We start from the raw sequence: 23,780 nt of genomic DNA on the forward strand, positions 1-23,780 counted from the left end.
ACTCTGGCAAAAAAAAAAAAAAATGACCTAAATGAAAGATCTCTGCAAGTGAGATCCCAGTGGAAAGAACAGGTCATCAAAGAACAAAGTACCTTTCTCTGAAGGGAGGAGAGAACTTCCACTTTGACTGTGACCTTGTCTAAATAAGATCGGAATCGGTGAACTCAAAAGGCTTCCATAGCCTTGGCAACTCGTGACAAGAGCCTAGGGTGATACTGATGCCATAAACAAGAGTGTCCATTTGTTAAGTCAATAACAGGAGTCACAGTGCACTTACTCCTCATGTAGGATCTCTGTCCTTAATGTGCTGTACATTGTGATTTAATGCTATAACTAGTACTCAAACAGTATTTTTCACTTTGTGTTTCTATGTGGGTGCAAACTGTTGAAATCTTTACTTAATATACTAAACTGATCTTCTGTATATAAAGAGAATTGAAAATGAATCTTGATGTGAATGGAAGGGGAGAGGGAGAGGGAAAGGGGAGGGTTGCAGGTGGGAGGGACATTACTGGGGGGGGGAAGCCATTGTAATACATAAGCTGTACTTTGGAAATTTATATTCATTAAATGAAAGTTAAAAAAAAAAGAAAAGAAAACCTAAGCATAAACAGAGCAATAACCAAGGAGATTGATTCAGTAATAAAGAACCTCCCAACAAAGAAAATCCCAGGACCAGATGGCTTCAGTGCTGAATTGTACCAGACTTTAAAGAAGAGCTATTTTAGATTCTTCTCAAGCTATTCAAAACAACTGAAAGGGAGGAATCCTCCCAAACTCCTATGAAGCCTGCATCACTTTATACCTATACCCGAATTAGGTACAATATAGAAACAGAACTCTAGACCAATATCTCTGATGAACCTACATGAAAAAATCCACAAAAGTATTCTAGTTAATCTAGTCCAACAATATATCAGGAGGGGCTCCAAGATCGCAGTATAGGGAGGGAGCTTACTGATAGTCCAGGAAAAGATAATGTAATAGAAGTGGAGATAATGTAGTCTCGGGGAAGAGTTAGGGAAAAAACTGCAGAGGAAACTCTTCTAGAATTAGAGGGGCATGGTGGATCTCTGTGGAGGGCATGGGTGCCATGGTTCAGGAGCCCAGCTGCTGAGAGTCTTCTCCTCTGCACCAGCACTGGAAAGGGAGATGAGGTGGAATTGTAGTAGCCCAAGACACTGGCAGAAAAGTGGCAGTAAGAGCCTAGAAGGAATGAGACTTGAAGTCCATGGAGGAAAGTACACCAGCCTAACTAGAGGAGAGAAAAAAATAAAAGGGATGGTACAGACACGATGCTGTCTCCACACACCTTACAAAAGAATGCGAGACAATAGAGCTTGTGACATTTTGGGCATACATAACCTCTGTGCCAGCTTGGGGCTGTGCCTACCCTCAGCCAAACAGAAAAACTTGACTCTGGTTGAGAGTAATAACTGGAGACTAAGACCTAGTGAATGTGTGGAGCTTATGAACCTGGGCTGTGAAAAAAAAAAGAAAAACTGAGGGTGTTGGAAGAAGTCACGGTGTGGCTGAGACTGTAGTAGTCTTGGTGGGAGATGCCACAAACTCTGGCAGCCTTGGCTACCTGGTGAAAGACATTGCAGGGGAATCTGAGCTTACACTGAGGACTGAACAGATCCTTTGTGTGGTCCTTGGGCAGAACAGATGAATATTATACCCACTGAAGGTAGTGCTCTGGCACTGACTGCCATTGAGGAGAAGAGCTCAGCTTAGCGGAAATACTTCCCTTCTAAATAAAAAAAAAGAGAGAGAATATTTGCCACGCCAAACCTGGGTGTGTCACATCCCTAACACTGAATAACTGAACAGAGTTCTCTGGCCAACCCACCACAAGTCTCTAGAGATTCACCAAAAGCAGACAGTCCACTTAATCAAGAGTCATAGTATAGTGAGAAAAGTTACCAAAGTGAAAAAAAGAAGAAACCAAAGAATATCTCCACAATGCCAAACAACTAATGCAAAACCTGAGGAAATAAGAACAAGGAAGATATCATGACACTCCCAAATGATAATGACACTCCAATATGAGATTATGAACATGATGAGATAGAAGACATGAAAGATACAGTATTCAAAAATTTATGATAAAAACATTTAGTAGTTATAAACAACAAATGCATGAACTATAGAAATTCATACAGGACAAGACAGAAAATCTCTCTCATGAAAATGAAATCTTAAGGAGGGATCAAAATGAAATGAAGAATTTAGTAGAACATGAAATTAAGATATTGAAGAGAAACAAAATTAAATGAAGAATTCAATAGAACAAATAAAATACACAAATGAGAGCCTTAAAAACAGAATCAGTGAGGCAGAAGAGAGAATATGTGACTTAGACGACAGAGCACAGGAAAGTATACAGTTGAACCAAAGAAAAGATGAAGAAATTAAAAATCTAAAAAAAATTGTTAGAAATCTACAGGATACTATTAAAAACCCCAATATTCAGGTTCTAGGAGTTCCTGAAGGCATGGATAGAGAGAAAGGATTAGAAGACCTTTTTAGTGAGATACTAGCAGAAAATTTCCCAGGTTTGTAGAAGGAAAGAGTCATCCAAGTACAGGAAGCACATCGAACCCCTAATAAATATGACCAAAAGAGATCCTCACCACGACACGTGGTAATTAAACTTACCACAGTGAAACATAAAGAAAAGATCCTAAAATGTGCAAGAGAGAAACGTCAGATTACTCTCAGAGGATCTCCAATCAGACTCACAGCAGAACATCAGAAACCCTAACAGACTAGGAAGGAAAGGTGAGATATAGCCCAAGGTCTAAGAAAAAAAAAAACTGCCATCCCAGAATATTATATCCTGCAAAGCTCTCATTTGTGAATGAAGATGAAATGAAGACCTTTCATAGCAAACAGACATTGAAAGAATTTGTCGCCACTCATCTAGCACTGCAAAAGATGCTTAGAGATGTGCTACACACAGAAACACAGAAACATGGCCATCAGTATGAAAGAAGGTAAAGGAAGAAAATCTCTCAGTAAAAGATCACAGGAAGTTCAAAGCATATATTAGAAATATCTTTGGGAAAATGGCAGAGCAAAGTCACTACTTATCAATAGTCAAATTGAATGTAAATGGCCTGAACTCTCCAGTTAAAAGACAAAGACTGTCTGAATGGATTAAGGAACAAAATCCATCTATTTGCTGCCTACAAGAAATACATCTTTCCAACAAAGTGGCACGCAGACTGAAAGTGAAAGGTTGGAAAAACATATTCCATACCAAACAAAACCAAAAAAGAGCTGGTGTAGCCATATTAATATCAGACAAAATAAACTTTAACACAAAAACTGTTAAGAGAGACAAAGAGGGGCACTATATAATGATTAAGGGATCGATTCAATAGAAAGATCTAACAATTACAAATGTATATGCACCTAATTACAGGGCACTGGTCTATTTAAAAGACATGTTAAGGAACTTAAAGGAAGGCTTAGACTCTAATATGATAGTATTGGGGGACTTCAGTACTCCACTTTCAGCAATAGGCAGATCAACCAGACGGAAGAGCAACAGGGAAACAGCAGATTAATTGACACTATAGTCCAAATGGATCTAACAGATATCTACAGAAATTTTCATCCTACACTTGTAGAATACACATTCTTCTCAGCAGTGCATGGAACCTACTCTAGGATTGATCACACTAGGCCATACAGCAAGTCTCAGCAAATTCAAATGAATTGAAACCACACCATGCAGCTTCTCAGACCACGGTGGAATGAAGCTGCAAATTTGCAACTCAGGAATTCCTAGAGCATATGCAAACACATGGACACTGAACAACATGCTCCTGAATGAACACTGGATCATAGAAGAAATCAAAAGGGAAATCAAAAACTTTCTGGAAGTAAATGAGGGTTACAACACAACATATCAAAACTTATGGGATACAGCAAAAGCAGTGTTAAGAGGAAAGTTTAAGCAATAGGTGCCTACATTAAGAAATTGGAAAGGCACCAAACAAATGAGCTATGAATCCTTCTCAACGATATAGAAAAAATGCAGCAAACCAGACTCAAAACTAGTAGGAGAAGAGAAATAATTAAAATTAGAAAAGAAATAAACAGAATTAATCCAAAAAATTACAAAAGATAAGCAAAATGAAGAGCTGTTTTTTGAAAAAATAAACAAAATTGACACACCATTGGCCCAACTGACTAAAAAAAGGAGAGAAAAGACCCAAATCAATAAAATCAGAGATGAAAAAGGGAATGTAACAACTGACACTGCAGAAATAAAAAGAGTCATCAGAAATTACTACAAAGAGTTGTATGCCAGCAAACAGGGAAATCTATTAGATATGGATAAATTCCTGGACATATACAACCTACCAAAACTGAACCAGGAAGACATAGAAAAGCTAAAGAGACCCATAACCAAGTAAGAAATTGAATCAGTAATAAAGGCCCTCCCAACAAAGAAAAGCCCAGGTCCAGATGGATTCACTGCTGAATTCTACCAGACATTTAAAGAAGAACTAACTCCAATTCTTCTCCAAGTATTCAAAACAATTGAAAAAGTGGGAGTCCTCCCAAATTCTTTCTATGAAGCCAGCATCACCTTAATTCCTAAACCAGAGAAAGATGCAGCACTGAAAGAAAATTATAGACCAATATCCCTGATGAACATAGACGCAAAAATCCTCAATAAAATTCTGGCTAATAGAATGCAACAACACGTCAGAAGGATCATCCAACCAGACCATGTGGGATTTACCCCAGGTATGCAGGGATGGTTCAACGTTCACAAATCAATCAATGTGATACACCACATTAACAAACTGCAGAAGGAAAACCATATCATTATCTAATTAGATGCAGAGAAAGCATTTGATAAAATACAACACCCTTTCATGATAAAAACTCTAAGCAAACTGGGTATGGAAGGAACATTCCTCAATACAATCAAAGCAATTTATGAAAAACCCATGGCCAGCATCCTACTGAATGGAGAAAAGTTGGAAGCATTTCCACTGAGATCTGGCACCAGACAGGGATGCCCACTCTCACCACTGCTATTCAACATAATTCTGGAAGTTTTAGCCAGAGCCATCAGGCCAGAAAAAGAAATTAAAGGGATATAAATTGGGAAGGAAGAACTCAAACTATCCCTCTTTGCAGATGATATGATTCTTTATTTAGGGCATCCAAAGAACTCTACTAAGAGACTATTGGAACTCATAGAAGAGTTTGGCAAAGTAGCAGGATATAAGATCCATGAACAAAAATCAGCAACCTTTCTATACACAGGCAATGTCATGGCTGAGAAAGAACTTCTAATATCAATCCCATTCATAATAGCTACAAAAACAATCAAATACCTTGAAATAAACTTACCCAAGGATGTCAAAGATCTCTGTGATGAGAATTTTAAAACCGTAAAGAAAGAAACAGAAGAGGATACCAAAAAATGGAAAAATCTTTCATGCTCATTGATTGGGAGAACCAATATCTTCAAAATGTCCATACTCGCAAAAGCAATTTATAGATTCAATGTGATACCAATCAAAATACCAAAGACATTCTTCTCAGATCTAGAAGAAATGATGCTGAAATTCATATGGAAGCACAGAAAACCTCGAATAGCTAAAGCAATCTTGTACAACAAAAACAAAGCCGGAGGCATCACTATACCAGATTTCAAGATATACTCTAGTGCAGTCATCATCAAAATAGTTTGGTACTAGTACAGAAACTACAGATGGAAAGACCAATGAACAGAATAGAAACACCCAAAATCAATCCAAACATCTACAGCCAACTTATGTTTGACCAAGGATCTAAGACCAATTCCTGGAGCAAGGACGGTCTATTCAACAAATAATGCTGAGAAAACTGGATTTCTACATGCAGAAGCATGAAGCAAGGCCTTTACCTTACACCTTACACAAAAATGCACTCAACATGGATTAAAGACCTAAATCTACAACCTGACACCATCAAATTATTAGAGAAACTTGGAGAAACCCTGCAAGATATAAGCACAGGCAAAGACTTCTTGGAAAAGACCCGGGAGTCACAGGCAATCAAAGCCAAAATTAACATTTGGGATTACATCAAATTGAGAAGTTTCTGTACTGTAAGGCCAATTTTGTTTTGTTTAAATTCTTCTCATGACTGTCTTGTTAAGGTAAAGGCTCTGATACCACATTTCTACTAAGCTTACACAAGAGTGATGTTATTAGGGAAAATTTTGAGAGAGAGTTCTATACTATTCTTCAAATTGAGGAGTATTTTCCATTACCTGTAGTCAGAAGAAACTGTAAGAGTTTCTGTTCTTCAAGTAAGAGGGAAATCTAATTAGCAGTCAAGTCACATCCTAAATAGTGAACTTCTTCCATTGAAAGCTAAACTTATTCTATATAAATCCTGGGACCTTTATGTGAAAGTTGGTAAGAGGTGAATTGAATACTGAATTGAGCATTCTAATGAGAGATCTCACAAGTCTATTGTGCAGTATCCTTCTTTGTCTCTTTTAGCATTTTTTGTGTAAAAGTCAATTTGTCTGATATTAGGATGACTGCACCAGCTCTTTTTTGTTTCTGTTAGCACAGAATTTCTTCTTGTAGGCAGCAAATAGATATATTTTGTTTTTTAATCCATTAGCCAGTCTGTCTTTTAACTGGAGAGTTGAGGCAATTTACCTTCAATATGACTAAAGTTATGACGTGGCCTTCACATTTTTCCATAAATATTCCTATTGTTCTCTTTGTATTTCCTTTGTACCTTTATTGAGAGATTTTCTGCCTTCACCTTTCATGATGATGACCATATTTCTGTGTTTCTGTGTAGCACATCCTTACGTATCTTTTGTAAGTATGGACAAGTAGTGACAAATTCTATCGAGTTCTGTTTTTTTATGGAAGATCTTTATTTCACATTCATTAATAAATGAGAGTGTTTCAGGTTGATAATTTTTTTCTCCTAAGACTTGAAATATATCTTGCCATTCTCTCCTAGCCTAGAGTTTCTGATGAGAAGTCAGCTGTGAGTCTAATTGCAGATCCTCTGAAAGTAATCTTATGTCTCTCTCATGTACATATTAGAAACTTTTCTTTATGCTTTACTGTGTAGAGTTTTACTATGGTTCCACTTTCAGTCTGCATGCATGTTTCTTGGTAAGATGTGTTTCTTATAGGTAACAAACAGATGGGTCTTTTTTTAATCCATTCAATCAGTCTGTATCCTTTTAATTCAAAAATTTATGCCATTTACATTCAAGATTATTATTGATAAGCAATGACCTGGTTCTGTCATTTGTCCATAGTCATATTCTTGGGTTTGGATTTCCATTGTACTTTGACTAGGATATTTTCTGCATTTACACTTTTATAGATTGGAAGAATTAATATCTTTAAAGTGTCCATACTACCCAAAGCTATTTAAAGATTCAATGCAAACCCAATCAGAATACCAAGGACATTATTCTCAGATCTAGAGAAAATGATACTAAAATTCGTTGGAAGCACAAGTCACCTCATATAGTTAAGCAATCTTAAACAATGAAAACAAAGCTGGAGCCATAACAATACTATATTTCAACACATATTACAAGACAGTTATAATCAAAACAGTCTGGCACTGGAACAAAAATAGACGTGTGGCCAATGGAAAAAAATTAGAGGCCCCAGGATTTAATCCATGCCCCTACTACCAACTAATGTTTGAAAGACTAGCTAAAATAACTCCCTCAAGAAAGAACAGTCTCAGGCAATCCCAGATGGCTGAGTAAGAAAAAGATGTGATGATCTGAACCATGGGAAGATAATAGAAGAAAAGTGGAGGAACTGCATTTCCAGCGTAGAGTTGAGAGACATTTTCAGTGGAAATTCTACTGAAAGAAGAGAGATGTCTTGGGTCATTGTAGAAATTACATAAATGAAGCAGTTACTGAGGATACCACTGGTGACTTCCATAAGCTGGAGCCTGGAGGAATTGCCATGTTGTGGGAGTGTGGTGAGAGGAGACTTCAGAAGCCCACGTCAGTAGTGATATTACCTGAGGGAAAACTTTGTGGTCCACACTGACTTTGAGTCTGGCCTGGAGCACTATCCAGGAGTAGGGTACTCACCAACCTTGTGAAGAGAGAGCATATTTCTTTCTCCCCATCCTTCTACAAGGCACCAGGTGACGAACAGGGAAAAACTGTTATGTTAATAACATGAGTCACAGGGATTTTATCAGAGAAATAAATCAGCAGTCTCCACTGATTTTGAGTCTGGCCTGGAGAGCTTTCTGGGAACTGTGCACCCTGGCAGGGACTGTGAGGTGCTCCCATTCCCCCACTCTGTCCACTCTGTCACACTTTTTGATGCTCTAGCACCAAGTTGGAGCACAGACAGATTGCTGGCTGTGTGAATGCCTCTGCTCTCTTTGTATGCAGCAGGCTCACCCGGCTGAGAGTGGATCCCCTGCACTGATGGAAAGAATGTATGTTCTGCATTTGTGGGATGAAATGCTATGAAGATATCAGTTAGATCCGTTTTATCTTAGTGTAGATTAGCTCTATTGTTTCCTTGTTGGTTTTGTTGATCTGTCCATTGATGAAAGTGGGGTCTTGAAGTCCTCCATTATTACTGTATTAGAGCCTACATATCCCTTTAGATCCATTGCCATTTGTTTTAGATAACTGGATTCTGTAGCATTGGGTGCACATACCTTTACTATAATCACATCTCTTCCTGTTCAGTTTATCACTTAATCATGACATAATGCCTTTCTTTGTCTTTTAATATTTTATGTTAAAGTCTGTTTTATCTGATAATAGCATAGCTACTGAAGTTCATTTTGGATTTCCATGTGCATTTAATATTTTTCATCCTTTCATTTTTACTCTGTGTGTATCTTTGTTGGTAAAGTGACAAATTCTTTCCATTTCTTTTTGTTTTGGAAAGCCTTTATTTCTCCATTATTCATAAATGAGAGCTTTGTAGGGTACAATTCAGGGTTGACAGGTTTTCTTTTTTAAGACTTGAATTATGTTTCTCCATTCTCTCCTAGACTGCAGGGTTTCTGGTGAGAAATCAGTTGTCAGTTTAATAGGAGAGCATTTGAAGGTAATATCTTTTCTTTATGCTTTACTTTTAAAACTTTGTCTATAAATGTAGTGGTGAAGATGTTTTCTGAGCATTTCTGTTAGGTGTCCTAAATGCTTCATGTACTTTTTTCTAATCCATTATGTCTTTCCATTTGTTCAGGACCTCTTAAGGCATATATATTTGGTTGTTTCATTGTGTCCCATAAACATCAGACAGTATTTTTGTCTTGAACAACACACCACTGGTAACTCCACAGATGGTGGCTAGTTGGGGACACCATCTTCTCAGAGTGAAGAGAGAAGAAACTGTAGCAACACATATGCCACTGGTGATGTCTGAGGGAGAACCCTGCCATCTTCATTGTCCTTGAGTCTGACTTAAGGGATTGGTAGGAGACAGGGTATACACCTAACCCCATGAAGGGAGATCACATTGTTTCCTCTTCCCTTGAAAAACAATAAAGAAAAAAAACAATCCCACAGACACACAAAGTATAAGTTACTATATGAAGACAATTTTACCATTAATTCTCATAGTAAATTCATTAAGAACAGAGGTCCTACATGAGGAGTAAGCGCACAGTGACTCCAGTTGTTGATTTAACAACTGACACTCTTATTTATGATGTCAATGATCACTTGAGACTCTTGTCATGAGCTGCCAAGTCTATGGAGGCCTTCTGAGTCCACAAATGTCATCAGTATTTAAACAGGGCCATAAGCAAAGTAGAAGTTCTCTTCTGCCTTCAGAGAAAAGTACCTTTTTCTTTGATGGCCTCTTCTTTCCACTGGGATCTCACTAACAGAGATCCTTCAAGTAGATCATTGTTTGCCAGTGTCTTAGCTTTCCAAGCCTTAAATGCTCTCATGGGTTTTCAGCCAAGTCTGAATGCCTTAAGATCTGATTCTGAGGTCACAGTGCTGTTTAGGGCATTTGTCATTCTATGAGTCTGCTGTGTAGACTGCTTCCCATCTTGGATAATTCTCTCCTGTTTAATTCTATCTGTTGTTATTAACAGACATTTGGTCTTATTTATGTGATCTCTTTGACACTTATTCTTGTCTACATGATCAGTTACACACTTAAACTGATCATTTTAACAGGTGAGATGGCATTAGTACCACCTAGCTTGATGGGATTTTGAGTTCCATGGCACGTTTTACCCTTAGGGGTAAGTCTGTAGGAATCTGTGCCAAACTGTACATTTCCTCCCTCTCTTATTCTCCTTTTATTTTTTACTGAGATTTATTTTCAGTTGGATTTAAACACCTGTGATAATTCTGTGTTAAGTAAAGAGTTCAACCAATTGTATTAAGTAGAAAAAGAAAATAGTAAAAAAAAAATAAAGAAACTGTTCTTACACCATCAAGACAAGGGTTGATCAGTCATTGCCTCTCATAGTGTCAATTTCACTTCTACAAGTTTCCTTTTAGGTGCTCTGTTAGTTTCACAGACCAGGGAGAACAGATGATGTTTGTCCCTTTTGAGACTGGCTTATTTCACTAAGTATGATGTTTTCCAGATTCATCCATTTTGTTGCAAAAGATCAGATTTCATTTTTTTACCACTGTGTAGTATTAAATAGAATATATATCCCATAATTCTTTATCCAGTCTTCTGTTGACAGACATTTAGGTTGATTCCATGTCTTAGCTATTGTGAATTGAGCTGCAATAAACATGGAGGTACAGATAGCTCTTTTATTTTCCAATTATGACCAAGAAAATGTTGAACTTTTAAATGTTTGCTGAGTGAACTAAGCAATATTAAGACCTTTAGTAACCTGTTTGCTGAGTTAATAAATTGGCGTTAAGGGTTGACTGTTTCATTATTTTGCAAGCCTGGGTAGTATCAGTCCAGTTTCTAGGATGCAAACAGAGTACTCTAATGCTTGCTCCAAGGTATCCTTACCCCAAGAGGTTCCTCGGTCTGCTTTTCTATGATGCCTCAATTGTCCTCTGTGCTGTAGCTCAGTGAAACTCCTGACCCCACATGCATGTTCCTCCATGATATCATCTCATGATATGGAGGCTTCAGGCATTCCTATTAACTGAAGAAAAACAGCATCACAGCTCATGTAGGGACATAGGCCAGAAATTCATTTAGCAAATACAAAGGAGAACCTCACAGTCCAGAGTGGCACAATCCAGAATAGTTTGCATTAGCCACGAGTGGCTGGGTGAATTTAAATATCTCAAATATGACAACAACTTCAATTCCACAGTGATTCTGGCCACATCAAGTGTTCAATGGGTGCATGTGGCTATGCTTTAGTTTTGATTGAATGAAAATGTAAGTATTTCTATGCTCAAAACACATAGGCTGAAGATCAGGGTATCTGAGGCAGCTGAATACCAGAGAGTGAGCCCCAAATGTTCATGGAGTCTGCTTGAATCTGCGTCCTCAACCTAAAGGAGTGTGCAGAGGGTGAAGCTCCAGGATGCCTACTGGGAAACAGTAAGCTAAACAATCCTAAAACTCATACACACTGAATGAAATACGAGATCTTACCAGACTAGTGAAGAGTCCCTTTGAAGGCATCCAGTGAAAACACCATACCTTTTTAACTTTGTAATAACTTAAGGCAGCCTTAAGAGGGAAGGCTACTCTAGACTTCCTTTACCACACCCTAGAAACAAGCTACTAAAGTGTCACCCTGACACACACAAAGCCAACATGCATGCTGGCAACATTTTCAACATTCTTTAAAACAGGTCAACAAAAATTCAGCAGTCAACAAACTATCATTTATAATGAATAACATCATTTAAAAGTAGAAATGCAGAGTATTAAAGTAGGAAACTGGGACTCATAGCTATAGAAAACAAACATCAACAGAATCAGAACCAAAATGACTGCTATCATGGAAATAATGTCAAGGACTTTGAAATGGTTATTGTTTTCCTATCAAAGATTTAAAGGAGAGCATCAACATACTAGAGAAGTGGAAAATCCAAAAAGAAACAGATGGAATTCTGGAGGTTAAAATCACATAATACAAAAAGTTCTCTGAATTATTTTAAGCACTGAATTCAGAAGGACTAGTGAATTGGATTATCCAGATTGAAACAGAAAAGCAACCAAAACGGAAAAACCTCAGTGCCCATTGGACATTGAAGTTCTTTTAACACACATGGTACTCAAGTCAAAGAAAGAGAGTAGTGGAGAATATGAATATATTAAAAGAATTAATGAGAGAATTATTTCCAAATTTCCTGAAAATTTTACAGCTGTGGAGCAAAAAACTTCAACATATGCCATGAAGAACACAAAGAAACCCATACAAAAGCATACCATAATCAGCTTATAGAAAACTGCTCATATGAACGTCCACAGGTAGACAAAAGATAGTATACACAGAATAACAAATACAGTATTTACAGAGATTTTGTCATAGATATACAATCTTGTAAGAAAAAAAAAACAGCCTACCTAAAGTCTATAATCAGTAAAAAACTTCGTCAAAAGAGAAAGAGAATAAAGATTTCCAGTACATAAGCTGAAAGAATTGCCCACTGGTAGACCTATTCTCTACCTAATATTCTAGGATTTTCAATGTCAGTTTTTTAGTATTCACATTAAAAGAACAAAGAGAAATAGAGAAAATTAATTTCAGTGTTTTTAAACCCAGTATTTCCAAACTTTCCTCATTTCACCATTTTCATGTAAATGTTTTTGAGGTATCAACCATGCCTTTTTCATATGTAGTCAGGCACTGACAAAGCAATTCTAAATTTACTCCTTTAACATTTGTACATACTGATGTATGTTCCACATAAAATTTGTTTTGATTGTTGTCTCCAAATAGAAATGTACCACCACAGCAGCAACTTAGTGAAAATAAAGTCCTGTCTCCCGTGTTTTGCTATGCTTTTGTGTCCTAAAATATACAAATTTGTGTCTAGACTCTGTGCCATTTGTTTGTCAGTGCTTGCACCATCATTACAGTATTTCAATTACCACAATATTTTTAATAAATCTTGGTATCTAGGGAAGTATCTAGGAAGTATCTACATAAGTGAGTCTTGCTGATTCTTTTTTTAAAACTTTTATTTAATCAATATACATTTTCAAAGTATAGCTGATTCTGGCATTTCTTTAAAATTACAGTCAGCTTTGCAATTTCCCAAAAAATTACTTTGTATTCTGATTTAATCCTTCAGTTTCAGAAGAGAACATAAAAATAGTATTTGTTCAGAGCCTATATTGTAGCATAGTAGGTAAAGCTGCCACCTGCAACACTGGCATCCCACGTGGATACCAGATCATTTCCTGGCTATTCCACACTTTAGATCCAGCTCCCTAATAATGGTCTAGGAAAAGCAGAGAAAGATGGTCCAAATGTTTGGGCCCCTGCCACTCATGTAGGAAACACAGAGGAAGCCCCTAGCTCCTATCTTTGGCTTGGTCCAATGTTGGCCACAGCAGCCATCTGGGAAATAATCCAGCAAATGGATGATCTCTCTTTCCCTCTTTCTCTGTAACTATTCCAAATAAATAAATCCTAAAAATAAATAGTTTCTGTTTCTGTGATCCTATCATCTGGGTAAGAACTAGATGTGTTTTTGCCATCTAGACTGCTACCTTTCACATGCTATCATATAAGAGGCTGACAGGGAAGCTCAACCCCAAGAGCTTCATTGCGGGAGAAAATGCCTCCAATTATTCATCTTTCCGAAGTAAGTCAAAATGAGTATGAGTCAAAATGAGCACATGCCCATACCTGTTCCCACTTTTATCTCATATCCCATTCAGCAGCTTGTTGTATCACCGAATACCCATTATGACACATGCATGTCCTTCTCCCTTGATGCAGGGAGGAGGCTTCTTCTACTAGGAATATAATCCCAGAATCCCACATCTAGATGGAAGAGTGATCCTGGCAAATAGCAAAGAGAAGAAATGAGGCTGTAAATTTGTTCAATACACTCTGTTCTCAGGGATAGTATAGTGTTGGGAGGTTGGGGCCTAGATGACACTTTTGAAACAGCTACAAGGAGATGGAAAGAAGCCACTACAAGGAGATGGAAAGAAGCCAATGTCACAGTCTGTTCAACTCACATTTTCCAAAGCCCTTCCACATCCTTTGTATGAGTTCATGAATATGAATGAATCAAAGAAGAGATGTTATATCCAGTTTAGTGCCAAGGAGTACATCAAAGAGTAGAGAGGGAATTATCAAAGGCAGATTGTGGGTTACAAAGTGGTGTGAATTAATCTTGTGACAAAAAGAGAGGACACAAAAGAAGGGAGGGCAAAGTGGCTCAGAGCACTAGAAAACAGCAAAGCCTTTCTGTACTTTTTGCAGGATTTTGCAGGGCTCCTTCAGAGTAAATCTCTACTCTATGTGGCTCACTTCTGTGGCCCCCTTGGTTTGTTGCCTGACTACTGGAACCAGCAACATAGCACCTATGCTGAAGATGGCTGCCCACTACCGAGTGCCCAGTGACTAGATTTGTATTGTGATGCTCATTTGATCTCTGCTATACAAAGCATGTTTTGTTATGTGCATATTAAGAGTAGCTTTGATTAGAGAAAATCAAGTCACAGTGCCATTTCTCACTGGGAACTTTAATAAAGATTATTTCATTTCTCACCTCTTCTACCACTTGAGTGATGTACAGAGTGCAAGGCCAACTTCTTATTTTCTTCTTATGGAAGGCTTTTATTTTGACTCACCATAAGAGATTTATAATTATTTTAATTATTATTATTTTATTTATACCTGGTGGGGCAGACTTTTTTGTTGATCATTATGTCAGTTTTTATAAATTTATGTTTTTATTTTATTTGAGAAGAAGAGAAAGGGTGAGAAGGAGGGAAGAAAGAGGGGCAGAGAGAAACACTTGAGTATACTCAATTCTACTGCTTTCTTCATCTAGTTCTCACATTTACCAGGTCTGGGTCAAGCTAAAGTCAGGAACCTGGAGCTCAGTCTCCATTGGAAGCAACCCAATAACTGGCCATCTTTTGCTACCCTCCAGGGTAGCTGAAGTCAGAAGCAAGCTCAGGACTTGAACCCAGACTCTGTAATATTCAATATGGACATCCAAAATGCCCTTTAACCCCTGTGCCAAACATCTGTATCCTGTATCACTTTTCACCAGTACCTTTAGCTCTAACAAAGTAAAATATTGCTATTTTTATGTCTTCGTTAAATTTTGAATATTAGTTTCTATTATATATATATATAATATTCTGTTTAGTCTTCATAGACACAAACTGATTATGTCTATTGGTCTTTATTTCTGCTACATATCTGTCATTTTCAATGATTATTACAAACTATATTTTTAAAGATTGACTTATTTGAAAAGCAGAGCTAGAGATGGAGAGTTTTATCTTCCATCCACTGTTTCACTTTCTTTTCACTGTTTCATAAATGGCTGCAAGGGGCAGGACTGGAACAGGTCATAGCCAGGAGCCTGGAACTCCATCTGGGCCTCTAAAATGTTTAGCAGGGGCCCAAACATCTGGTCCATCTTCTGCTTTCCCAAGTGCATTAGTAGGGAACTGCATCCAAGGTGGAGCAGATGAGAATCAATTTGGTGCCCTTCTGGGATGCTATTATCATAGGTGGCAGTTTAATTTACTGCACAACAATTTCAGGGCCTCTTTCAAGTTTGTTGGCCACATATATTTCCATTTATTTTTTTACTCTGATATCTTTGTCTATATATGTGCTGTCAGCAATGTTTTGCATACTTTCTTGTGATCATTATCTGTTTGTCTTCCACTCCTTTCAAGAGCTCTAATAGCTCAGATATCATTTCCTCAGTCCACAAACTTTTCAATCTGTTTTAATTCTTTTGTTGTTTCATAAAAACTTTCTATCATGTCACCATAAAAAGTTGTCTTTATGCTGAGTAGGCAGTTGTACCACATTTGTAAATCCCTTGAGAGTAGGGGTGATATTTCATTCTTTGATCTCTACATTGCAGACATTTTGGAAGGCTACTAAAAGATATCCCTTCAAATATATATTCAACTATATGCAAATAAAAGCATTGTCTGTCAGATAGGGTGAGCCTGTCATATGTTACATATGATAGGACCAGGATATATACTAGGCCTCCCATCATGCAGGTGTGTTTATTCCATCCCCAGATGCCCCAGAAAACAAAGCAGTCCCATCCTTTCGTATATAGGTGGAGTTGCAACTTAAGGGGCTGTATCTGAACTTAGACTTAATATTCCTTGGCTTCACAGTCTTGTCATTAGGACATTTTGAGCTCAATAATTCACTGTTATTATTTACAGGAGTTTGTCTTATGCACGATTGGATCATTAATAGCATCTCTGTTCTCTACCCACTAGATATTGGGAGTAGCCTTTTCTTTTTCACGCATACCACCTGTCCACTGAAAATTGAAAACATGTTTTAACTTTTCTCTCTCCCAGTTCCATTATTTATATGCTCTGCTCTCTACTGTTTACCACACACATCAGTAGCCTGGTACTTCTGAAATTCAATCCATTTCATCTCACATTATATGTTACATAGCTGTACACTACCCCTTGTATAGTCCTAGAAACTTACCATGGTTTCAGGCAGGGGTGCAGAACCTTTTTGCTGCCATAGGCCTTTTGTATACTTACAGCATCATTCACAGGCCATACAAAATTATCAACTTAAAAATTATCCTGCTATAGATGTACAGAATTTCAAGTCCCCCTGAAGGTTGCCTTGGTGGGACCAGACCAAATGATTTTGCAGGCCTCACATGGCCTGCTGGCTGTTATGTTCCCCAACCCTGTTTTAAGGAGATTTTTAACTTAGCCCTGCCATTCTCTCTGACTATTCCCTAATGCCAACTCAGATATACACTCTCAGATCAATACACTGGATTATTTTATTCCAACAACATGCTGCACACTTGAAAATCACTTAAATTTTGCTTGTTTATGCCTATTTTTTTTTACTTTCCATATGCAATATTATTCTCCATCCTATAGGTTCAATTCAAATTTTCTGGGAAAATTTAACTACTGCCTCTTCAGAGCCTTTGAATTCCATGAAGTTCTTAGTTCCTAAAGATTTTTAAGTGAATGTTTATATGTAGTGTAGAAGAACTCCTTAAGCTAGCTAGTGGTATTACTTTAGAACAATGTAGCCTGGGTCGGCCCACCTGTCATGTTGAAGCACTGACATCATTGTGGTGGAAGAAAGTAGGTATTTATTTGCAAAGTGCAAGGAGCCAGGCAGCTATCACCTAATTCCAGAGCTCCCCAATGAAATTATGAGTGAAGATTCTATGGATTGATGTTGGGGCTGAGAGATGCTTATTTAGTTTGTGTCCAAGTTCCTGGTTTGTGAGTGGTCCTCGTGATTTTCCTTTTTCAACAGTGCCATGCTCTTTAGGGAATTTTATGGTGGCCAAGTGAACTTTCAGAAATCTAAGGGGTTATATACAGGTGGTAGTTACATTCTATCCCAGACCTTCAATTTTGCTATCCAGACCTAGAATTTCCTTAAGCCAAATTCCTCTGGACAGTGCTGGTCAAGAGGGTTTTATCTGTTGGAGAAGCAACTGGCTTCTTGAGTCCAGTGATTAGAGCCTTTTAGAACCAGCTGTGTCACTCCCTCAATTCAGTGAATTTCTTTTGCTAAGTGATTAATCATAAAGGATGGGCAATCGTATGTTGGGCTAAGGGAGATAAATGTGAGAATGTGTCCTGTAACTCTGTTGGGGGCATTCATGTAAGAGGTTTAGTCTCATTTAGAATGAAAAATTTCCCCTTTTCTCTGTTTGACATCCCCAGTAAAAAGGCTGGTCCAGAGGAGAGATAAAAGTGTATATTGAGCCACAGAAAGTAGAGATGCCAAAGACAGCTTGCAGCTGTCTTGGGAGACAGATATCATGCAGTTGTGTTAGTGTGGGTTGTGAACTAAGGAAGGAAGCTGCACTCCTCTGACCCTTCCTAGGTTACTCAGGAATCTCAAGGCCAGTAATTGGGAGTAAGCATAACAGGAGTATGAAATTTACAAGGGATATGTACCTGAATTTAAGAGACACTTGAAGATGGAAGGAGGTCTTCAGTGGGGAGTACATAAGAGGCAAATTGGAGAAACTATTAAATTTACTGATAAATTACTATAAACCAGGCAAAAGCTTTATATCATCCCAATTATCTTAACAAAAAACAGAATGTGGCTTCTGTTTTGGTGGCAAAAGATCTTGAGGCACAGGGAAATATTTAAAAACTGTAGTCACACCTGGTATCTGTGTAAAACAGGAATCCAGCCCATGCAATATGGTACTTATCCAGAGAAAAGATGGAAGCTGGCACAGAGCCAGAGGGCCTAAAGGGAGTGGTCAGGACTTGGAGAGTTACTGGTTCCATCTGTACAGAGTCTTGAGTACTACATCTTAGAATTCAGATTTATACAGACTTTGCAAGGAAACCAAAGGCACAGGAAGCTCATAGCGACTTGCCACAGACCTCCAGGGAAAGAAGGCATGCATTTTTCTCAAGTCATCAGAACTTCATGTGCCAATGACGACAAGGACAAGGAGGAAGGATTGTTGTCAAGGAGGCTGAGGAAGTTTACTCATCTGAATCAGGTTTTGAAAGGGACACAGAGGATGGCAGGTAGGAAATGGAGAAGGCTGATTGGACAGTACCAGGATATAAGGTAAGAAGGTCTGCAAGAGTGGTCAAGAAGGTCTAAAGAGTGGCAGAGATGGTGCTAAAATAGTTCATAAAAGGGAGGCCAAAAATGCCTGCCAGAAGAGAAGGTCTATCTACAGTAATTGAAAGAGTGGAAAAAGAGGGGCAGAGCCAAGATGGCGGAATAGTGAGGGCGTGCACCAATAGTCCAGGAAAATTTAGTTTAATAAAAGCGGAGTTACGGTAGCCTCAGAAAAAGGATCAGGAAAAATTGCAGAGGAAACTCTTCCGGAGCTGTTTGCTGTGACTCAAAGGACCTACTGGGAGAGCAGGGTCACCCACCATGCGGAAGCCAAACTGGGTGAGCAGCAGAGTCTGAGCGCCAGTGTGGGAAGGGGAGTCTATGTGACAAAGACACCAGCGGGGAGGGCTCGGAGTCCACACATCAGCGCTGGAAGCAGAGGTGAGCTCAGTAACCAGAGACATTGGCGGGGAAACAGCAGACAGAATTTTAGAGGGACGCGGGTTTTGAAGCAGGAAAGTCCAACAGACTACAGGAGAGAAGGAAAAATAAATAAAAAAATAAATAAATAAAAAGGTGGGGGCATACTGGTACAGACAAGTTCCACTCTCCACCAAACTTGCAAAGGCCAGCAAGAGACAAAGAGCTGGGATATACATAATAAAAGGGGAGACTTAAGGCTACAATCCAGTAGCCTAGGCAACCCAGTGGGAGTCCACAGCAGAAACCAAGCCTGCACAGACTCTTTGGGTAGAAGCCAGCTGAAGCTAAATATCATCCATTCTGCTCAGCCTTGCAGTATCACTTACCTCCTGAACAAAAAATAAAATAAAATAAATGAATGAATAAATATATAAAGAGAGATTTACCACGCATAACCTGAGGGTGTCACCTTTGCACACCTGTAACCCTGAAGAACCAAGCAGAGCTCTCAGGCCACACCCATCTCAAGCCTCCAAGGCTCCCCCAACAGCAGGAGTCCACTTAACAGGGACATAGTATAATAATAAAAAAAAAAAAAACCTCACAGTGAGGGAAGAAGAATTAACAATGCCAAGCAATAAACACAGAAATCGAGGGAACAAGATCAACGATGACAGTATGACGCCTCCAAGTAAACAAATCACCCCAAGCCAAGATTATGAAGATGATGATATAGAAGAAATGCAAGATACGGATTTCAAAAAATTTATGATAAGAACATTTAGAAGTTTTCAAAAGCAAATCCTTGAACTACAGAAATCCTTATTGGACAGGATTGAAAATCTCTCTCATGAAAATGAAATTTTAAGGAAGAATCAAAATGAAACGCAGAAACTAGTAGAGCAGGACAGTGTGATAGTGAAGAGAAATCAAAATGAAATGGAGAGCTCAATAGATCAAATGACAAACACATTAGAGAGCCTTAAAAACAGAATGGGTGAAGCAGAAGAGAGAATATCGGACTTAGAAGACAGAGAACAGGAAAGGATACAGTCAAACCACAGAAAAGAAGAGGAAATTAGAAATCTAAAAAATATTGTTGGGAATCTACAGGATACTATTAAAAAAAACCAACATTCGGGTTCTAGGAGTTCCTGAAGGCATGGAGAGAGAGAAAGGATTAGAAGGCCTTTTTAGTGAGATACTAGCAGAGAACTTTCCGGGTCTGGAGAAGGACAGAGACATCCTAGTACAGGAAGCTCATAGAACCCCCAATAAACATGACCAAAAGAGATCCTCACCACGACACGTGGTAATTAAACTCCCCACAGTGAAACATAAAGAAAAGATCCTAAAATGTGCAAGAGAGAAACGTCAGATTACTCTCAGAGGATCTCCAATCAGACTCACAGCAGACTTCTCATCAGAAACACTACAGGCTAGGAGGGAATGGCGAGACATAGCACAGGTGCTAAGAGAGAAAAATTGCCAGCCCAGAATATTATATCCTGCTAAGGTCTCATTTGTGAATGAAGATGAAATAAAGACCTTTCATAGCAAACAGAAATTGAAAGACTTTGCCGCCACTCATCAGGCCCTGCAAAAGATACTTAAAGATGTGCTACATTCAGAAACACAGAAACACGGCCATCAATATGAAAGAAGGGAAAGGAGGAACACCTACCAGTAAAAGAGCATGGGAAGCTCAAAGCATATACTAGAAAATATCTCAGGGAAAATGGCAGGGCAAAGTCACCACATATCAATAGTCACATTAAACGTGAATGGCCTGAACTGTCCAGTTAAAAGACACAGACTGGCTGACTGGCTTAAGGAACAACACCCAACTATTTGTTGCCTACAAGAAACACATCTCTCTAACAAAGATGCATGCAGACTGAAAGTGAAAGGTTGGAAAAAGATATTCCATGCCAACAAAAACCAAAAAAAAGCAGGTGTAGCCATATTTAATATCAGACAAAATAAACTTAAATACAAATATCACAAAGCAAAAATTATTTTTAGATGGATGAAGAGATTGATGGATGGACATGAATTTTTTGATCTATTTCTATTTTGAAGGGTGTTTATTTACTTACAAACACTGGGAAATTCAATGTTTTTCTCCCAACAGAATAGCTTTTCTGGTTCAAAGCTAGTGAAATACAAAAACTGTTTAGAGAGATAAAGAGGGGCACTATATAATGATTAAGGGTTCAATTCAACAGGAAGATGTAACTATTATAAATGTATATGCACCTAATTACAGGGCACCGGTCTATTTAAAAGATATGTTAAGGGACTTAAATGGGAGACTTAGATTCCAATACAATAGTGCTGGGGGACTTCAATACTCTACTCTCAGAAATAGATAGATCATCCAGACAGAAGATCAACAAGAAAACAGCAGATTTAATCGACACTATTGCCCAAATGGATCTAACAGATATCTACAGAACTTTCAATCCTACATCTAAAGATTTTACATTCTTCTCAGCAGTGCATGGAACCTTCTCTAGGATTGATCACATACTAGGTCATAAAGCAAGTCTCAGCAAATTTAAAAGAATTAGAATCATACCATGCAACTTCTCAGACCACAGTGGAATGAAGCTGGAAATGAGCAACTCAGGAAACCCCAGAAAGTATGCAAACACATGGAGACTGAACAACATGCTCCTGAATGAACACTGGGTCATTCAAGAAATCAAAAGAGAAATCAAAAACTTTCTGGAAGTAAACGAAGACAACAACACAACATATCAAAACTAGCAAACCAGACCCAAAGCTAGTAGGAGAAGAGAAATAATTAAAATCAGAGAAGAAATCAACAGGATTGAATCCAAAAAAAATACTACAAAAAATCAGGAAAGAGAGAAGCTGGTTTTTTTGAAAAAATAAACAAAATTGACACCCATTGGCCCAACTAAATAAAAAAAGAAGAGAAAAGACCCAAATCAATAAAATCAGAGATGAAAAAGGAAATGTAACAACAGACACCACAGAAATAAAAAGAATCATCAGAAATTACTACAAGGACCTGTATGCCAGCAAACAGGAAAATCTATCAGAAATGGATAGATTCCTGGACACATGCAATCTACCAAAATTGAACCATGAAGACATTGAAAACCTAAATAGACCCATAACTGAAACAGAAGTTGAAACAGTAATAAAGGCCCTCCCAACAAAGAAAAGCCCAGGACCAGATGGATTCACTGCTGAATTCTACCAGACATTTAAAGAAGAACTAATCCCATTTCTTCTCAAACTATTCAGAACAATCGAAAAGAGGGAATCCTCCCAAGTTCTTTTATGAAACCAGCATCACCTTAATCCCTAAGCCAGAGAAAGATGCAGCACTGAAAGAAAATTATAGACCAATATCCCTGATGAACATAGACGCAAAAATCCTCAATAAAATTCTGGCCAATAGAATACAACAACACATCAGAAAGATCATCCACCCAGACCAAGTGGGATTCATCCCTGGTATGCAGGGATGGTTCAACATTCGCAAATCAATCAATGTGATTCACCACATTAACAGACTGCAAAAGAAAAACCATATGATTATCTCAATTGATGCAGAGAAAGCATTCGATAAAATTCAACACCCTTTCATGATGAAAACTCTAAGCAAATTGGGTATAGAAGGAACATTCCTCAATACAATCAAAGCAATTTATAAAAAACCCACGGCCAGCATCCTATTGAATGGGGAAAAGTTGGAAGCATTTCCACTGAGATCTGGCACCAGGCAGGTAAGCCCACTCTCACCAGTGCTATTTAACATAGTTCTGGAAGTTTTAGCCAGAACCATCAGACAAGAAAAAGAAATCAAAGGAATACAAATTGAGAAGGAAGAAGTCAAACAATCCCTCTTTGCAGACGATATGATTCTTTACTTAGAGGATCCAAAGAACTCTACTAAGAGACTATTGGAACTCATAGAGGAGTTTGGCAAAGTGGCAGGGTATAAAATCAATGCACAAAAATCAACAGCCTTTGTATATACAAGAAATGCCATGGCTGAGAAAGAACTGCTAAGATCAATCCCATTCACAATAGCTACAAAAACAATCAAATACCTTGGAATAAACTTAACCAAGGACGTTAAAGATCTCTACGATGAAAATTACAAAACCTTAAAGAAAGAAATAGAAGAGGATACCAAGAAATGGAAAAATCTTCCATGCTCATGGATTGGAAGAATCAACATCATCAAAATGTCCATTCTCCCAAAAGCAATTTATAGATTCAATGCAATCCCAATCAAGATACCAAAGACATTCTTCGCAGATCTAGAAAAAATGATGCTGAAATTCATATGAGGCACAAGAGACCTCGAATAGCTAAAGCAATCTTGTACAACAAAAACAAAGCCGGAGGCATCACAATACCAGACTTCAGGACATACTACAGGGCAGTTGTAATCAAAACAGCATGGTACTGGTAAAGAAACAGATGGATAGACCAATGGAACAGAATTGAAACACCAGAAATCAACCCAAACATCTACAGACAACTTATATTTGATCAAGGATCTAAAACTAATTCCTGGAGCAAGGACAGTCTATTCAATAAAACTGGATTTCCACGTGCAGAAGCATGAAGCAAGACCCCTACCTTACACCTTA

The 23,780-nt window shown here is 38.1% G+C and overlaps 1 pseudogene; it reads right to left on the reverse strand.

Annotated features, from left to right (window-relative positions):
• LOC108177170 (protein GOLM2 pseudogene) overlaps nt 1-23,780 on the reverse strand; it is a 187,253-nt pseudogene that overhangs the window by 96,484 nt on the left and 66,989 nt on the right.

This window comes from Oryctolagus cuniculus, chromosome 10, assembly GCF_051225735.1.
Source record: "Oryctolagus cuniculus isolate XC-2025 breed Fujian yellow rabbit chromosome 10, ASM5122573v1, whole genome shotgun sequence".
NCBI classification, from domain to species: Eukaryota; Metazoa; Chordata; class Mammalia; order Lagomorpha; family Leporidae; genus Oryctolagus; species Oryctolagus cuniculus.